This window comes from Tinamus guttatus, unplaced genomic scaffold (genome assembly GCF_059628265.1).
Source record: "Tinamus guttatus ecotype Peru unplaced genomic scaffold, ASM5962826v1 Tinamus_guttatus_pri_ptg000327l, whole genome shotgun sequence".
In the NCBI taxonomy this organism is placed as follows: Eukaryota; Metazoa; Chordata; class Aves; order Tinamiformes; family Tinamidae; genus Tinamus; species Tinamus guttatus.
In genome coordinates, this window is record NW_028288861.1 from 6,679,214 (window position 1) to 6,697,937 (window position 18,724).

Below are 18,724 nucleotides of genomic sequence, written 5' to 3' on the forward strand. Positions count from 1 at the left end.
GTATGATACATCTTGTGGAACTGAGAAGGAAAAAGCCTAATAATATCTATTATTTATGACTTGTACTAATTTCACCATTCCTTATACAGTGCAAGTTCCTCATGGGGCTATTACCTGCCTTATGTTTAATATCCTTATCTTGCCATACAGGTAGTCTGAATCTGGCTTTTGTCTAACCCTTGAGATTTTCTAGTACTGCTGTATGTTCTGTTTTACTTTGTTCATTATTGTTCATATCCTTGTTTTGGTGATTTTACTAACACGTTTCAGTTTTAACTTCTTGCCTGCCACCTCTTTCTTGCTGGCATCTGCAGATAAGATCAGCATATTCTGCACTATATTCTTCCATTCTTTTATTAAAATGTTATGGAATTTTGGCCTCTGCAAGGACCAGCTCATAAGGCAGTGAACTATTATTTCAACTATTCCATTTTCATCAATTTTAGACAGTTCTGCAGTTATTTTAAAATGCTTGATTATAATCCCTCTTTCTGTTACACTCTTTGTGAGACTGGCACATGAAAACATAGACAGTATCTTGGAGAGTGATACCTATGTTCACACATTTCCCTTAACTGTAAAGTGCCAGTAAATTGACACGAGCATTGTGAAATTAAGCACTCATACTTCAAGCTATTCCAAAAATTAATAATTTTCCACTGCATTAATATGTACCTGCTGAACGTATTATATATTTAATTTGGGCTTAATGGGATACTTGAAAATCTATATTTAACAGGAAAACAGGAATATAACATATTTACTTCAGAGAAACTTTAACTTTTGGGATTCCTTGATTGCTGAGTGCTTGATTTTACAAGCCGCAGCTTGCATCTTTATTAGTATAATCTGACTATTATTTTAAAAGAAATAATAGCGATGGAGTCTTAGGAATATTTAAAATATAATTCTTCAGCTGTGCTATGTACAAGCTCTTCACTTTTCAGCTTAGCTGGGAGCTAAGTTCTTTACTGTGCATACACAGTAAAGAGCTAGAGTAAAGGCTAGCCTTCCTAGGCTTTTTTGAAGAACTGTTAAGCCGCTCAAATTTAAAATCATTTCTAGGTTCATATTCCTGTACCCAAGTAGCTGGGCCGTTATCATCTAATAGACCATATCTGTCATAATTGGCCTGATCAATCTTCCAGGCTCCTAGCAGGTTTCTACATTGAATTTAGGAACCAGACTCAAATCTACACTTCAATATAAAGTTCATGAGCTGATGGTTGAAACTAGGTACCTATATTATACAGCTGAACTGATCCTATCAAAATAGTCTTAATGAGTTAATACATCCATATTACCCATCCATTGGGCACCTAAGTACTTTAATCTTCTCTAGAAATCTCATCCTGTGTTCATACTGTCTGCAGTATTCTTCAATCTCTATATCAATATGAATATGCATGTTATCCTCTTTTTATATAAAATAAATATCAAGTTGTTTGAAAGTTCTCCATTGTAAACAGACAAAACAAAAAATCGCACTCATCTTTACACTGTCGGTACTTTTTCTGATGCAGAAGAGGTATTTGTTAATAGGGAATATGGAGTCTTTGACATTTGGGGTCCCAATCCTGCAGTGAAACTACTCATGCACCTGCTTACTTTGTGCACAAATCTTTCTCATGAATTCTAAAGGACTATTCATGTGCATAAAGCTAAGCCTGTGTGTAAAAGCCTTTGCAAGACTGAGCCTAGGTTGTAGGTTTGATAATGACCTGAGGCTGATTCAGCAGAGAACAAGAAGTCCTTTTTAAAAATCGAGAAGTAGAACTGCAGTTTGGCTGAACAGGTACAGGGAATTCTAAGAAACCTCCTGCTACATAGAAGTCACAAAGCTGACCAAGAAAAAATGGCAAGGGGTGTCATTTGTTTTTTCATTTTATGTTCTGATACTTCATTTCAACCAAATCGTTGTAGTTCTTGGCTCCAGCTTAATTTCATTATCGCTGGGAATTCCGTTTGAATAACTTTATTGCAAGTGCTCAGAAACTTTCCTGCTTAAAACTCATACATATACATGTAGTGTGTTTTTAAGAGCAAATCTGGTGAGAGAATGATAATTGTGATAAACCTGAACTGTTCCCTTTGGAACTTTTTGTTTGAGGAGAAGGCAAGACATCAGCACTGTTTCCTGTAAACCTGCACAGAAGGACTTTTCATATTTCCCTGCTCCCACCATGCCGGATTGTGGCTTCTTCTGGGCGTGCTTTGTGCTGCACTGCAGCAGCCTATGTTCCCAGAGAGAGCACACTGCCGGCAGGAGCCTCCCAAAAGCATCCGGGCAGTTCAGCTGCGCATCTCCTGAACCTCTTTGTCCCTATTGCTTCCGTGCGGTGCTTACATCAGGAATTTCTATATACTTTGATTAAGTTTTGTCGTGTGTTGAACTTTAAATATGCAGGTAGTGATGCTAAAAGCACCATTTGCTTTTAGTTAAAACCACGTGTTTTTAACTATCTATGAGAAATCAATGTAATTATTTAAATGAAAGGCATGTTCCTGCTTGGGGATATAGATTTTGGCATTTAACGTGCTGAATATATACTGAGTTAGGCATGCTTATGTGCGATCGCAAAAGGAAATGTTTTCTTTTGCATAAACCTAACTGTTGCCTTGTAATGATCTACTCAGTGCAAAATTATTGCTCTGCTAGTGTATTTAGTGGCCTTTAGGTAACATTGGCTATCAAATGCCACTTGTTTATTAGGCTACTGAGAGTAGCTTGTTATGAAAATGATGCTGTTAAGGTGAATGAAAAAGGAGGAAGGATTCTGTGTCTTGCAGCTTAATCATCTTTTAGTCATACTAGATTGGTCCCTCAAAAAATCGTATTTCCCCACTTAAAGGATGAATTCAATAATCTCAGCTCAGTGAAGAAGTGAGGAGAGTAGGCGTGGAAAAACACACCAAAGAAGCAGTGGGTGAAGATGATAGTCCTGGAACCACTGTCTTTGTTCTAGTTGTTGTCCTTGGGGACATGACAGATCTTTTGCTCAGTCTGATGTACTAAAAGTGAAGAAGATACTACTTATAATGCGTTGTGCTCCTTTGCCACTCTTTTTAATTATTACTATTATTTACAGAAAGAAATTTATGGAGTTAGGGAGTTTTTTCTGTTTTATAATTTAGTGATTCATGCTGAAGTTTTCTTTATATTCTTTCTGTTTTATGCAGGCAGTCTAGAAGATGAACATTTGACAGGCCACAATAGACTGCTCCTTTCCCAGGTATCTCCTGCCTGTTTCCTTTATCTGTGAATAGGAAATGGCTTAAAGGCACCTGTGTTATGAAGGTCCCAGGGGCAGCTGCCTGACTAGTGAATGCCTGATTATGTGTTAACATGCTTTGTCAGATATTGGCAGAATCTGTTCTCTTCTTTTGCCTTTTCAGCAAGGGTACCATTGACAGACTGGCTACCCATTTATAGAAATGTTGTCCATCAAACTGTGAGGAAGGACAATGGTGTTTTTCTGTGGCCAGTGACTGTGGGAAACTTTTCTTTGGCTATTCAGGCAATTTTTGTAGCTTGCTCTGAAGAGGAGAGACTGATGAGTGCAAAAAGTACAATTAAGCAAAGCCAGACTTCAATTGAAGGCTGTAGTGTAGTCTGCTGTTCTCATTTTTTTATTTGGAAAAAATCTATGGGTTTTCACGTTGCTGTGTGGCATTCAGCGGGGGGCTATTACAATCCTAAATTTTTTTTCTAGACCACCTAATTCTAAGTAAAAATTAAATGTAATGAGAGCCACTTGGAGTTCTGAATATTTTAAAGCATAATTCCCACAGAAGGGATTCGACCTAAACTGCAGAGAGCATCAGTTGGCTAATTATAGCTGCATTTTATATTACAGCAGGTGTCAGATGTAGTCATCTCAATAAAGTCCACATAATACTCTGGGAAATAACAAAAGCTTTTCTTTGAATGTGGGTACTAATTTCTCCTAGGTGTCATATGAGCTCTGATACTTCTTATTGGCATTAACAAGAGCACTGCAGCACTCAAACATGCTTTTTTCCTTAGGATGAATTAATACTGTAAAGCACTTATTAGTCAGACTTGGCAGATGTCAGTAGTTAATACTAGTGTTGCAGAGGTTAGTATGTAATGCAAAGAGTCTTATGTAAATACTTTTAGATGATGGGCTGGTTTTGAGAATGAGTGTGAGCCCTGTACCAACTTACTTAATGAAAGCTAAATAGACAACAGCAGAATAACTGCACTTACTTCAGCTTCTATCTTAAGTCCTCTACAAGTAAAGGACAGATGGGAAGGCATTAAACTAGTGAACAAAAGCGTCAAACTTATTAAGCACTTCATGTGTTCATACCATTTGCTTGCTTCGATGCAAACAGCAAGTTGGAGTTACTGAAGTGATGGGTAAGAAAGGTCATTCCTAAGCCTTGAAACTGAGATTCCCTAAAGGTTGTATTAGCAGCCTGCATGTGCTGAAACTGCAGTCTATAGGTATTTGGTGATCACCTGGCTTTTTAATTAAAAGACAAGCTTCTATTATTGCAAGAGGAATGTTTTTTAAAATACTCATGAATCAGTAAAATAAATACAGAAATTGATATTTTACACAAAAGCCTTTAAATACCAGGAACTGTGATGACATTGAGGTGGAATTACTAGGACAGTGGACAGAGTGGAAAGCAAATGCAGCAAAAGCTGTTTATGTACTGTCCTGCGGCACAGGCACTTCCCAGGCTTGGCAGGTAGCACAAGAAGAGTAAGGGAAGAGAAGCCTCAGTACAGACCACCAGGATCAGGTCATGAAACACTTGAAATGTATAGGACATTATAATGCTGAACTTGATCAAATTAAGTCTTCAACTTGGCCAACAGTAGAAGGGCTCCATCAAAGAACAACCCCAGGCTAATCATGTGTGAAAAACAAGTATCTGCGATGTAATAGTAGAACCTAGGAATTTCAATCAATAATAAAAATCTCCTAACATCTGAGCCTTCTAGATGAGCAACAAGCCACCTTCCTAGCTAGCTATGATTCTGTCCCTCCTCCCACATTACTCTCCCATGAGAAAAGGTTCTCCCAGACACCAGGCTGCCTTTGCTTCTTCCATGGAAGCCTACGGAGAAGTGCAGAAGTTCCAGAAATAAGTGCCACTTAATAAAAAAATCTTTTATTTTTAAAATGTAATAAATAATCAAGTGAAGAAATGAATCACAAATTCCACTGTGTTACCTTAGCAACTCCATGTGAAAAATGATCACAGCTTATGAAATATCATTTAGTATTTTATAGTATTGCAGAATAATTTCAATCACGATCTTACTGCATTGACAAACTGAATATACTAACATATAGGAAAGGCCTGCTTTTTCCCTGAAGACTAGAGACAATTAATAATTTATATAAAAAAAAGAACAAATGAATTAGGAAAAGGCATCTCTATTAAGACTAGCTGTATTTCTGGAATATGCATACTGTTAAAAAAAGTTTTTAAAAACATATATATGTATATATATATATAAACATAAGCAATTCATATAGCCTTTTACCTGGCCAAAAACAGATACAGGCAACAAGCAGACAGAGACAGAGAAAAGAAAATAAAGCGAGAAATGATTCTTTGGCTAATCCTTTGCTGACATCTGGAAAGGAAAGGGCTGTCTCTGAGAGAGCTCCTTTAGCTCTCACACATGAGGTTACCTCTAAGAAAAAGACATATGAAAAGGCCTGAGAACAAAAGCCCAATTATAAAAGCTCAGGGCATGATTGCCATTGTACAAATGAATTTACTGATTTACCCCATTTATCCTGCATAGTCAATTCTGAAACCTATTAGTGCTGAGAGCAGCCCAGCTTATTCTGGAACACTCTGATGAGTTCTGTGAAAGGTAGGGAAGGTAAGGAAAAGGTAGATTTAACTGCAAAAACTGTCAAAATAATCACCCTTCGACCATCTCCCTTTCTGTATAAAAGGCATGAGGAGGCCACATTGTACTGCATTGCTTTCCCACTATTGCTTTCCTCTGCCTTAATTTCTGTTGTCGGCATGTTCTCCTGTACGTATGGTATAGTGTTGGGCATTAAAGAATATGATATTGTTTAAAAAAAAAAAAACTCTCCAGGTAATATCACTCAGAACTTCCTACCCTCTGCACATTACCAAAACTAATGGTGTCTTCTTGTGATAGCTCTGAAGGTGTCTTTGGAAGCATGTGTCTGTCAGACAGCCCCAGTAGAAATGACTGCACTGGATACAATATGAATTTTATGTGTGTGTAATTCTCCTGGATTATTCTAAAAAACTGAATGAGTGAGTCTGGGATAATTTTGTATCTCACCTACTGTGAAAATTACTTTGGTTGCAAGCAAAATCAACTAGTCTGTGACCTCCATCTCTTGATATTAAACTTACTACACTCTCCTTTCTCCACAGTTATTGCTCCTTCTTCCCCTCCATTTTATTTTTACTCTGAGATTCCTGGGAAGGGATTGCACACAATAGGCAGCACAGGTGGTGGCTGAAGGTTTGTATCTCCCAGGTATCTGATGACAGCAGAGTCATCGTCTGCAACTGAGCACAGTGCAGTTTCTGACATAAATGTTCAGCACCATTGCTCTCAACCAAGGCCTTGTGTGCCTTTGGGAAGGACCTCTGGCAAGTCTTGGACTATGCACAAGTACACAGATTTTGGCAGGTCAAAGTCAGAGGAAAGCTTGCTCTGAATTTCTTGCTCAGAAAACAGATATACCTCCTGTACCTGCTACTGTGGATGTGATGGGTTGACTTAGTGATATAAAATATGAGAAAATCAGTTCTAAGTATAATAATAATAATAATCTATGCTCAAAGAAAGTCCGTGGCAGTTCTGCTCGTGTTTAATGACAAACTGTAATAGAAAAAAGAAGGCCAGTCTTTGACTGGGATGATCTGGAAAGAAATGGTGCTGCTCCCTGAGTAGCTTCAATGGATCAGCTTCTGAAAAAAAAAAAAAAAAGTGTATGGGAAAGGGAGTTTGGAAATTCCTGTATAGTTCCATAGTCCTTGTATACATCAAGGCTAGATTGTCATAGCTGTCTGGAAGTGGGTTTGTGCATAAGAGAGTAGCAAGATCTCAAAAGTGATGGCACTGATGTACTCCATTTCTAATGATTTTGTAGAGAGATATACAAACTAGTTCATCATTATCAGGGCTGCTAAGAATGAAGCATTCATTAAACTATGAAGTTTAATGGAGAATTTCAATCCCATAACCAACCCTGTGAAAGTGAAACGATGTTGCTCCATATGAAAGACATATCCTCTGGTGGAGCTCTCTTTTGTTAAAGAAAAGAAGGTAAAGATTTTCATAAAAATAAAGAGGAAAATAAACATTTAATAACATATCTGTGTATATATAATTTTAATTTTACTTCAGCTCTGGCACATAAGACCATAAAGTGACTTCATCTGGCCTTTCATTAAACATACTATCCTTTATTGGGGTATTAAAAATGTATACCAAGATTGTGCAAGTAATGTTTATGTGAAGATTGAAGGAGTTATCCAAGGCCAGAATACTTGAAGAAGTGAAGGACTATTAAATTATTATGATCTTAAAACTAATTACCATAATACTAAGGAGAATATATTTGTCATAACAAATACAGAACATATTTTCTAATTTATATTATAGTTCTCAGGGTCATTTAGTGACAGAATGCAAAATCTTTTATTTTTCTCATTCAAATCCTGTGTCAGGTGCATGAATTCTATAACTACTGTAGAAAGGCATTTTAAAATTGTAAATCATTAATAAAAATATATCTTTGCCTAATATTATACAATAGCTTTTACCTTGTGAACAGAGTTTAACAATACATGAACTCAGGCTGGGTTTATTCCACTAATACATGCTATTTCCAAAGGTCTGATGTCTATACAATAAACTCAGTGCACACACAAATGTTCTAGCATTCCTGGAAAATAAATTTTAAATCCACCTTTATTGTAGGTGCTTTGGGGAAGGAACTATCTGAACAATTCACAATGGGATGTTGATCTGTAATTGAGCTCCTAACCACTGTGGATTTTTTCACTTTTTTTTTTTTCTATTTTCCTCTCTGCTGCCCCTCTGTAGATAATGGCAGTGTTCCAAAGGTTGGGATCCCTTGCATCCTCACAAGTCTTTACATTTGCTCAAGCAGCAGGTTCAGCTTAGCCCAGCATTCTTCACAAAGATAAAAGAGTGACAGATCCTGACATACTTGTGCTTTTGAAAACTTGATAAGCCAATTGCATGCATAAGGCCTATTCTAAAGGTCTCTGCAAAGTGAAATGTTGCCAGTCTTGTAAGTACTGCAAGGAGCTAGGTATTTAAACTGTATATAGTGACATGCTTGAGCAATGTCTCTTTTGATGTAGCTAGAAAATGCTGCAATAGCCTTATTTTACATCTTTTAATTCCAAAAACTTACTTTAATTTCTTTGTGAGCGGAAGTCCATATTTGTATGTTAAGTGGATTTCCAATCTTCATCGCATATATGGACTTTTATCAGTATTGTTTAGAACTGTACTATTTGGGAAGAAGGTATATTACTGAATGCTCATTTTACAATTTTATTACCTACTCAGACATAAACATGTGAGTCATACATTAATCACTGTGAATTACCGGACTTTAATGATCAATTTATACATATCAAACCAGTATCATTATAAATTTTCTAAAACTAGTGAATTTATAGGTGTATTGGTGATGTTTTGTGACTTTCATTTAGTGATGTAGTAAAACTAGAAAGGAAAGTGAAATTATCGAACATATCCGAAGAGCCAGAATGAGTGATGCTAGCAAATCACAAGTCCCTGCTTGTTGCAGTTAAAATGAGCCACCAGAAGGTCATGTTGACCATAGTGCTTGTTCCAAAAACAACCAAGTCCTTGATTTCTATGGTTGTTTCTATAATATAAAGTCAGTAGAAGCCATTGCAATTATCTAGTTGGTCCTTCCACATAATGTAGATCTAAGGATTTCCTGGAATTAATTTCTTTTAGAATTAAAGTATATATTTGAGAAAACATACTCTTCTTTATTATATCAGTTCCAGAGACAGGAAATCTACCAAAACTCAAAGTATCACATATCAACGATTAACTATCAAAACTATGAAAAAATAGTCTGAATTTGCATAGTTTTTAATTTTAGCCACTGAGTCTTGTTATACATTTGCCAAACAGAAAATTTTCATCAAACTTAATCTTTCAGTAAAAACATACAGACCCTGGCATAATCCCTGCTTAACCTTCTTCCTAGATTTGTCTATGGACAGAATTTAGTTTGAAGAAAGTATATGAATTCACAGTACTTGAGCTAGTCATTTCTGATTTGTCAAATGCACTCATTTGATGCATACTAAGTTGCTAAGAATCACCTTAGCTTTTACCTTACCTAAAAAACATTTTTATGTAACACACATGAGATTCAATACATTTATACTTCCATCTGCTCTGGTCAGGGAATAGAACTGTATCATTTGAGTTATAGTCTACACTGCACACAGCCTATCTCTGTAGATAGGTTTGTTCCTAAGGCTCATGTGTTGGCTTTAAGTAGATTACAAGGATCAAGACGTTGACAAGCTGATGCTAAAGTCTTTTCAGCAGGAAATTGGTTTGTTGTAACAAGACATCATTATAAAGTTGTGTTGTGGCAAAGTCTGACCTTCATGGAAACCACTATTTGAGGCTGAGGATTAAAGAGATGCAGGTAGAGTAGATCAAGTCAGTCATACTATCATTTTGTCAATTGGATGCGTCACATAGTAACAGTGGCCTGGATATGGGTTTGGACTTGAGAGCCACTGATGTGCATGTGACTGAAGGGAACTGCAAGATGATGAGCACAGCTAATCCAGCATTCTGCTGCTGACAAGGACCCCACAGTGAACCGGGCTTCCAGAAAGCTCCAACACGTTAATTTTTATTGCTCTTGATTTGGATAGTTAATATTATTGGCACAATCACATTTTAACAGAAATCTGTCCGACATTGCAATGCACGGGCTGTGGCAGTGTTCCATTGTGCCCCTGCTGAGAAAGACATCTATTTCCCGAGAAAGATATATTTGAGGCAGAAAACACATGACAGTGATTTTTGGAGCATTTATCCACAAATACCAGTGATGTCAGTAGTTTGATGCAACTCCCTGATCAGAATTCAAGTCAACTTCCTCAGAAAAGACCTGAAATTGAGGGCCTAAAGAGCTGTTATTAGTACAGGCTGAGCCTAAGCAGCGTTGCAGGGAGAAATCACAACTGAATGTCTGTTCTATCCTCTAAACTACTAACACTATCATTTGTTCTTGCTTTAGAGCCTCCTATGGTGAGAATTCCTCTATCAGCTTCTTTTTTCCCTGGCAAAATCAGTCCATATTAAAACATGCATTGTTTGTGTGAAGCCCTAAACACTGAACTGAACACCGCAGAAGACAGATATCAGACTTCTTTCTCGGCAGTTTCCTCCCACTGCAGCCTGAGGCATCTCTAAGAATGCCCCAGCAATAAGACTATACCTGCTTTTATAGTGAAATTCTGGATAGAAATGCCTGTTCTGTTTAAGCAGGGCCAGTGTGCATATGTGTATGCAAGAAGCATAGTTCAGAGATGTAAGTGTACACACATATGTGGGGGTAGCGTGGTCAAGAAGCTCAAACTTCACCTTCCCAACTGTAATCACTTAGCCAGAGCCCAACTCAATCGTGTTTTGTCCCAGCTGGCCCTGTGACTTTTATATTCCCGCCTGCTTTAATGAAAGGTTGAAGAGTTTGCTTATTTGGAAGTCCCAAGGCTTAGTGATTAGGTCTTGCAGTGCTAGGCCCTGGTAGTTATGGTACTTGTTTGAGAAGCAGAAGATTTGGGCTAGGAATGGGCCTAAGCCTCTTTTTTCTTACTTACTCTTGAAATAAATATCACCATCAAATGGCGATATGGAAATAACCTCTTGCTTTTCAAAATATAGAATCTAAATATTGATTCAGAACTTTTGCCTAATTATAACCAGGTCTACTATTTTAATCCAATAAAGTAGCAGTAGCTCTCTCTGGATTTGTTTGGTTCCTAATTTTTAATGGCTTTTTAAATTTAACTCCTTGAGCCATAGAATTAATCTCTTGTATTTTTAGTTCTCTTTTCAATTTGCTGTAATCTCTTTCTTTCAGTATCTATTACTGTTAATGTTCTTTTTTCCTCTGCTTCTTTTGTAGGAGGTGGGAATTTGCTAATGAGTTGTGCTTTTATAGCATAAATTATTTCCTTTTTTATGTATTATTTTTTTCTCATCTTGATCCTTATAAAAGCTTATATTAGAAAGAGCTAAGCAGATTCTCTCTTCTCTATAAATCATTTAAGCACCTGAGTAATTCCATTTACTTTAAAACTAATTCAAAACTTACTTTAAAACTACTGCTTAGAGTTAAACATCACCTTAAATACCCTGTTGGGGCTTAAATAGCGTGGTTTTGTATAGCCTCATCTTGGTGTTACTATTCTTGCTAAATATACATAAAATGAAAATACGAATGTGTTACTCTACACCTTTTCAGAATAATAAAGTTTTCCTTTTAGGAAATGTGTGCGCTTTATTCCTTTAACTACACCACTGCTGTTAATCTTTGCTTTATAATTTTACTTAACATTCTCTGAAAATTAGAAACAAAAGCATGCTATCTGTTTCCCTGGTTATTTACAATGTTAAAGAAATCCAAAAGGTGATGAAGCATGACCTTTCATTCCTGAAGCTGTATTGGTTATCCTTCATCAAGCTGTGCTTTTCTAAATGGTCCCCATTTAATCTCCTAAAATGCTTTTTAAGATTCCCTCTTCCCAAAAGGAATCCAAACTAAATGGTCTATAATTTCCTGAAGTGTTCCCAGGGTCCATCTTAAATAATGACATTATGTTGGCCACTTTCCAGCCATCAGGTCTTTTTCTGAATAGAATGACTTTGTAAAATGTCCGCAAAACCTGTAATAGTAACTGCCCTACTTTTTAAAAGAAATACTATTTATGTAGAATGCTATTATTAAATGTCACTATATTATTATATCATATTATGGATGATGTAGTGTTTTCTCTTTCCAGTACCAAATCCACTGTTTCATCAGGAATATATTCACTTAACTCTTTACTATAAATGGATTTTTGCATTAAATGGATTTTTGCATTTTGTTTATGGTTGCATATCATTATTTACAATAAATGTCCTTAAAATGAGGTATTAGAATAGGAAAAGCCAACCTTTTTATTCCATAGTCTCAAACGAAAAGAGTCCTAGCAGAACAGATTTAAATAGGAAGCTCTTAGGAAGTCTGAAATTATATTCTTGGTATTTCATATAGTTAACTTCCTTCTAAGTGTTTCAAAACTAAAGTAAAAAGTAACTAGAAAGAACAGATATAGAATACACATCTAAAACAATATGACATAAAAAGATAGATATTAAGAGTACTTCTAGTACACATGTAGTTTTCATAGCCTGCACACTGTAGCTATTTAGGGAAAACACTGACAGCTTGCTAGCACGGACCATGAAGTATCATATTCCTTCTTAAATATATTAAGTTTATTAACAGTCCTATCATTATTATTTCTTTGCATTGAAGCAGTATGAGGAGTACCAGTTGGGAGCTGGTCTTTACATTACATCTATTGGTCAGGCATTATATCTATTTAATAGTAATTACTTGACCCACAGAACTTTGACTAGAAATATTAAAACACAAAAGAAATGGATCTAAGAGGAGAGGACACAGGATAACAGTTAGATGTCCAGAGCACAACCGCTATGAAACTGCTTTTGGGGACTGAAGTCAGTGTTAACAGATTACTGTATGCGTACTCCTGTCTATACCACATGAAAAGTAAAATACATGCCTTAAACTACTTTCCATGAAAATAAAGCAATACATGCATATGGCCAATTACTACAGGTCAGCTGATGCTCAATACTTTGTTAAGGCTTAGTAGTGAAAGATGTCTAAACTTTGTGTTTTTGTGATTTTTGTGGGGTTTTTGGTGGGATTCCCGGTGAGAGTTTACAATTATCTCCTGGTGTGAATTTCTGAGCCGCTGAAATAAGGGAAGGACAGTGAATAATGGCAGAGTTAGCCTCACACTACGAAGCTTGGCAGAGCTCCCAGTGCTGAGCAGGATGCCTGGGGATCATGTTTAGGAATTCACAGATCCTAAAGATTTGCAGATCTGGTGACTGTAAAATTAGCATACAGCTATCAGTATAATCATGACTTCTCCAGAGCTACAAAGGGATGCTTATGCCAGAGCTAAAATAAGATGTTAGAATTTTCTAATTTCCTATACCCAAAGACCAAATATCTATATTTTATCTCTCCAGATAGCTGTATTAACACATAAAATTTCACTTTTGCTTTCTATGTTTAAGAAAAAGCAAATAACAATGCAAAATGAGGAATAATAACTGATGTGCAAACTGCTAAGAGCCATTTATATACATACTATTAGCAAAGGATTATATGCACCGATGAATCAGCAATTTTAATCAGATGAAAATACTTTCAAGCACAGTTCCAGTATGATGAATATGCTAGAGTTGTAGATTACCAGGAAGGAGATTAATATTCTGTGTATAATTATACACAATTCTTCTCAATTCTTTTTTTGAAGACAGATAGCAAATAGAATTTAAAGGAACAGTCACTCCATGAATTTACTTCACAAAACCGTCAAAAAAAATGCACAACACGCTATGCAACTGCCTACCCCCATCTGCCAAGTTCCAACATCTCCCTCAAAGACATCTACTTAATTTACTATCTATTTCCTTGTTGCTCCTTGAGCCTGGTCCCATTGCCCCACCAGCATTTTCCTTCCATCCTCTTTCAAGCAGGGAGAGGATATTGGCTTGTGTTGGAGCATACAGAATTGCACTGTCGGATAGTTGTCCCACCTTGCAGTGGTCTTACAGGCTGCTCCTAGGAGGGGTCTCACAGAAGCTGTATGACCCTTCGTAGTGGAGGTTTTTGTGGGTCCATTTGTAGTGAGGCCTGCACTGAAAAAAAAAAAAAGTTGAGTATTTCATTTACAGCTTTTCTGAGAGCAGGTCTGTGTTCAGAATCAAATCTTTGATGCCTACCTCTTTCTTCAGTGTGTGACAAAGTCTACCTTTTTGAGGATAGTGGTGTACATATCTCCATCCTTAGCCTTGCTTGAAGCACCTCTCAGCATCTTATCTTGTGTACCTACATCCTAGCTTGCCCAAGCAGGCAATGACCTCTGCATAGATATAACTGTTTCTAAATTCATGGTCTCTTCCATCCAATTTCCATGAGGAAAGAAGCATACCAGTATGAGGAGTTGTGCTGTCCCTGGCTCACCTTTCTGACACTATAAAGAGGAAATACTGGTGCTGTGCTGTTTTGCACAGTGAAACAGGTATGAGGCAGAATGTGAAGCGCAGGTTGGTCCAAACTCGTGGTTTTGTAGGATAGCATGATCTCGGGCTTCTGCAGATCATGCAGATCCCATGGTAGCTTGCATGCATGCTCATAGCTGAACTTCCCCACCTGCTATCAGTTGACAGGCTTCCTGTACATCCTGAGCTAGTGCCTCGGGCAGTGTAGACAGTGAGCGAAAACAGTCCTAAGGACACCCCCCAGGATGCTGAAGCAAGATAACATCAATGTAATCATTTGTGCTTCTGTGGTCAATGGTCATTAATTTGCATTCATTGACTGTTTGATACTGTCAAAGGTCTACAACATAGCAATCTCAATAATGTAAGAACAGCAGCCAGTCCTATTTCAAAGAACTAATTGGATGACTCATCCTAAACATCAATTAGCACAATCAGGTCCTTAGTGATGATTTTTGAAGCATTATTGTTAATTTCCTTGCTGGATTTTTTATAGCTGTCATCTGTTGCTATCAGACAGTGTTAATGTGATACACTGTGTGCTCTCTTTGTAGGAGCAAAATGAGAAAAACATTTCCGTACTGCACACTGATAGCAACTAATTACCTGTGCTAGGGAGAACTACATTCTGTGTTGAAGTATTTCAATACATAAAGTGGCACCATATCATGTTAGGTAAAATTGAAATAAACTCTACTATTTCTAGTAGTGACTTCTGCTGGAGCTGATACGTGGTGACCAGGCCTGTGTTTAAATTGTAGCTGTTTGCCACACTACATCCTTTTTGCTCTTTAGTCATCCAGATCAGGTACTTTCTCTGGTGAGATACCCACTGCAGACCTTGAAGGGCAGGAGTGTGATGTTTTTAATTTGCTTACTTATTTATACCCTTACACAGGAAGTGAGAACATGCCAGTATCTGTTTATCTACTAGCATTTTTTCTCTTATCACAGATTTTACCTTAGCAACACGTGTGATGGCAGTAAATAACTTTATTTTAAGACTGTGGTCATCTGTTTCTCACAGATCATCTGGTAATCTGTTTTATCAGCTGCTGAGGGCAGAAGAGGCCACAGCTACTGCATCATATAATGTTTATCTGAGCATTTGTGTTGTTCTTCTAGTATTTCTACATAGTGTTCCATCTTAAACAAAAGGGATAGAAAGTTGCTCCAGGCCAACTGACTGGTAGATGAAAACACCTTTCTGGAATATCAGAGGTATGGCTGTCAGCTTGCTCTCACATGAAGGTGAGATATTCCACCTTGGTCTCCCTCATTGCCCCTGAGCACTCACACAGCTAGATAGTTTGGTGTAGGAAACAGCAAGTGAGTCCTTAATTCAGTGTGAGGATTTTTGAGATGAGGCAGTTTTCTTCTGGTCTGACCAGAAATAGGTACCTAAGCCCGGAAGAACAGTGCCATTTGCTACTGGCCAGTTTGGGCATTGCTCTTATCAGTAAGCCCAATTTGAGATGAGTTTAATCCAGAAGGTGCTTAAAAGTTTGGCACTGCAATAATTGTATCTCTATATGGTTTTAGCTTGTAAGCCAAAATCCTCCTTTTTGATTGCCTAAATATGCTTAGTGCCTCTAAAAATCAGGTCACGTACTCACTTCTTACATATGAATATGGCATCTGCAGCCTTTACCAACAACAAGTTTCTATTTTCTTCCATCTCATTGATAAAGATATTGAATAGCACTGAGCTAAGAATAGATCTTTGTGGAACCCCATTATATAATGATGCCCTCTGTGCAATTACTTTTTAGCTGTATCAGCCATTTCAAGACAGTTAAAATATGCTACACAGATTTTATGTTGTATCAATTTTTAACCAGAAGGTCAAAGTAGAAGGTGAAATATCACAGATCAGTTATAGCATACAACCTCTTTTAGTAACAAAACCTTTTAATTTCATCAAAAGATGTAATCAGATTTATCTAATTTTCCATGAAACTGCATTCACTGAAATGGTTTGTGTTACTGTCTTTCAACTTCCTATTGATTGGGACCATTCTATTCTTTCTATTATTTTGCCTGGAATGAATGTAAGGCTACTTGATTTTAGTTACTTTGGTAATATTAGCTAGGCATTTAAAATTTCGAAAGGGTATGAGGTGTTTTCTAACTATGACAGCAATACAGCATTTTAAGAGCTCATTATATGAGTAATAAAATAAACCATATTTGCTCTGGATTTGTTTCTTCTTCTGCCACTCACTGCTGAAATCCCAGCTCACTCCATGTCTTCTAGACCTTTCCCAACATAGCTCCACCATGTTCCCCACAATGCCTCCTTCAACTCGAAAGAGAAGAGCCCATCTGGCACAGATCTGTTCATTATCTGGCTAGTACATCTGTGATCCCTGACTAGCTGACTGCTTCAAAGTGTAATGAGCAATGAAATCTCCTCAGTGACATGGACCATCTCTCTCCTCTACTCGATCAGTATTTTTTTTTTCATTAATTGTGCAGTGAGCTACTTATCTTTGCTGCTTCTCCCCTTTGGCTAAATGTAACTGCATCTAACCCAAAGGGTTAAAATATTTTTCTTTGCAGGGGGAAGGAGGCAAAGGTAGAGAAGGAAAGGAGAAGAACTAGTGGCCAGGAGAACAGCAATAACATGAGCCTTGTTATTCATTAAACCACACATAAACATCAACCTCAGAATGCTTCTTTGACTAACTATTTTAAAACTCAGAGCTGCATAATATGCTATCCCACAGATATGAAAATGATTGAGCTTCACTATCTACTTTTAACATTCTCCACCCCCTGAGAACACAGAATGCACTTTTTTATCACTGCTGTGTGGATATATTTCTTTCCAGAAGCAAAAGAGAAGCACTTACATTATGCTTTGTCATGAACTAATAATATCTTATTACAATAGTAGGTCTAGTATAAACTTCTAATACAAAAGAGGAAACTGCATCATGTATACTTCATAACACAACACTCAAATTAAGAGGGTCAGTAATAGTTCAGATGCTTTTGCTAGAGACCTGCAAAAAAAGCACAAGCTCTAACTCATACTGCCTAAGAACGCTCTTGTTAATGTGACTCATGTGAAACCCCTTCACTTTGCCAGTATTGTGCCCTGCCCTGGCCCAGCCTGGGAAAGTGCACTTCACTTAATATACATATAAAAATACTAAACAACATAAATTCCTTCAAGCAAGAGCTTGAAACAGTATCTGTGCTGCAATCACATATCACATTAACATTTGATGCTATTACTGCTTCACAGGTGCAACAATCCTTGGTCCTTGCCTCTGTGGGAGAGCAGTGGTTGACTTCTATTTCTTTTTTAACTGTTTACATTTTTACTTCAATCATAGTTTGTCTTATCTCTCCCTCCGCAGGAGGGCAATCATCAGTGAGATTTGCCGCGAATACATTGTGGCTGATGTATCTAATGGAACCTGCACTTATAGCCAGACCTGTCAATAACCTGAGCACCATTACTGTAGATAGCTTTTCACAAGATTGGCTTCTTCTTGCAAAGATTATTCAGTACCATATGCGCAAACAACAGCAGCCATTATTGCCCTTTATTTCCCACCTCTCCTTCCCTTAAACTAGCACATCTCTTTATTATTATTTGACAGCAATGAAGAATAGCCCAATCTTTGCCATCATTTGGTAACAACAATTCTTAGCACTTTTCATGTTCAAAGGGCTTTGCAGTCATTATCTAATTAATCTTCACAACAGCTCTATGAGGCTGATCAGAAAGGTTTAGCCTCATTTTATGGATGGGGAAATTGAAGCTGTGAGTATAGATGCTTGATTTTCAAAGGTGCTCTGCATCCTTGGCTCCCATTGAAGCTAATGAGAGTGCAGAGGAAACAACATCTCTGAAAATGCAGGAGCTTGCCCAAGCTCTTAGAGGAGGTTACTGTGAGAGCGTGGTGGGCACTCCTTGGCCCCAGAGCTGTGCCCAGGCCACCTGAACAGCCTCCCTCCCATCCAAGCTGTCAGTGGCGAGGTGGCCATTTCATTTCAAATATTGCTAGCTAGCTTTTCATTTAAAGCTTCAGTGTCACAGAGGAATATTTGATAAACTCTGCACTGGAAGTTTCACCCCACAGGCATTTTGTTAGATTCCTCCCTACTCTAGAAAGATGCCTTTAACCTGTTTAAAGACATCACTGAGTGTTGTAAGCATCAGGTTTAATATACGTTGTTTCACTTGAAGTTTTATGGACACATTTTACAGAAATTGCACTTATTTTGAAATTCTCCCTAAGCATTAAGTACCATAGACAAAATGCATTCACTAATGTTTCCCTAATTCATGGAGGTGGCTGTTTTACC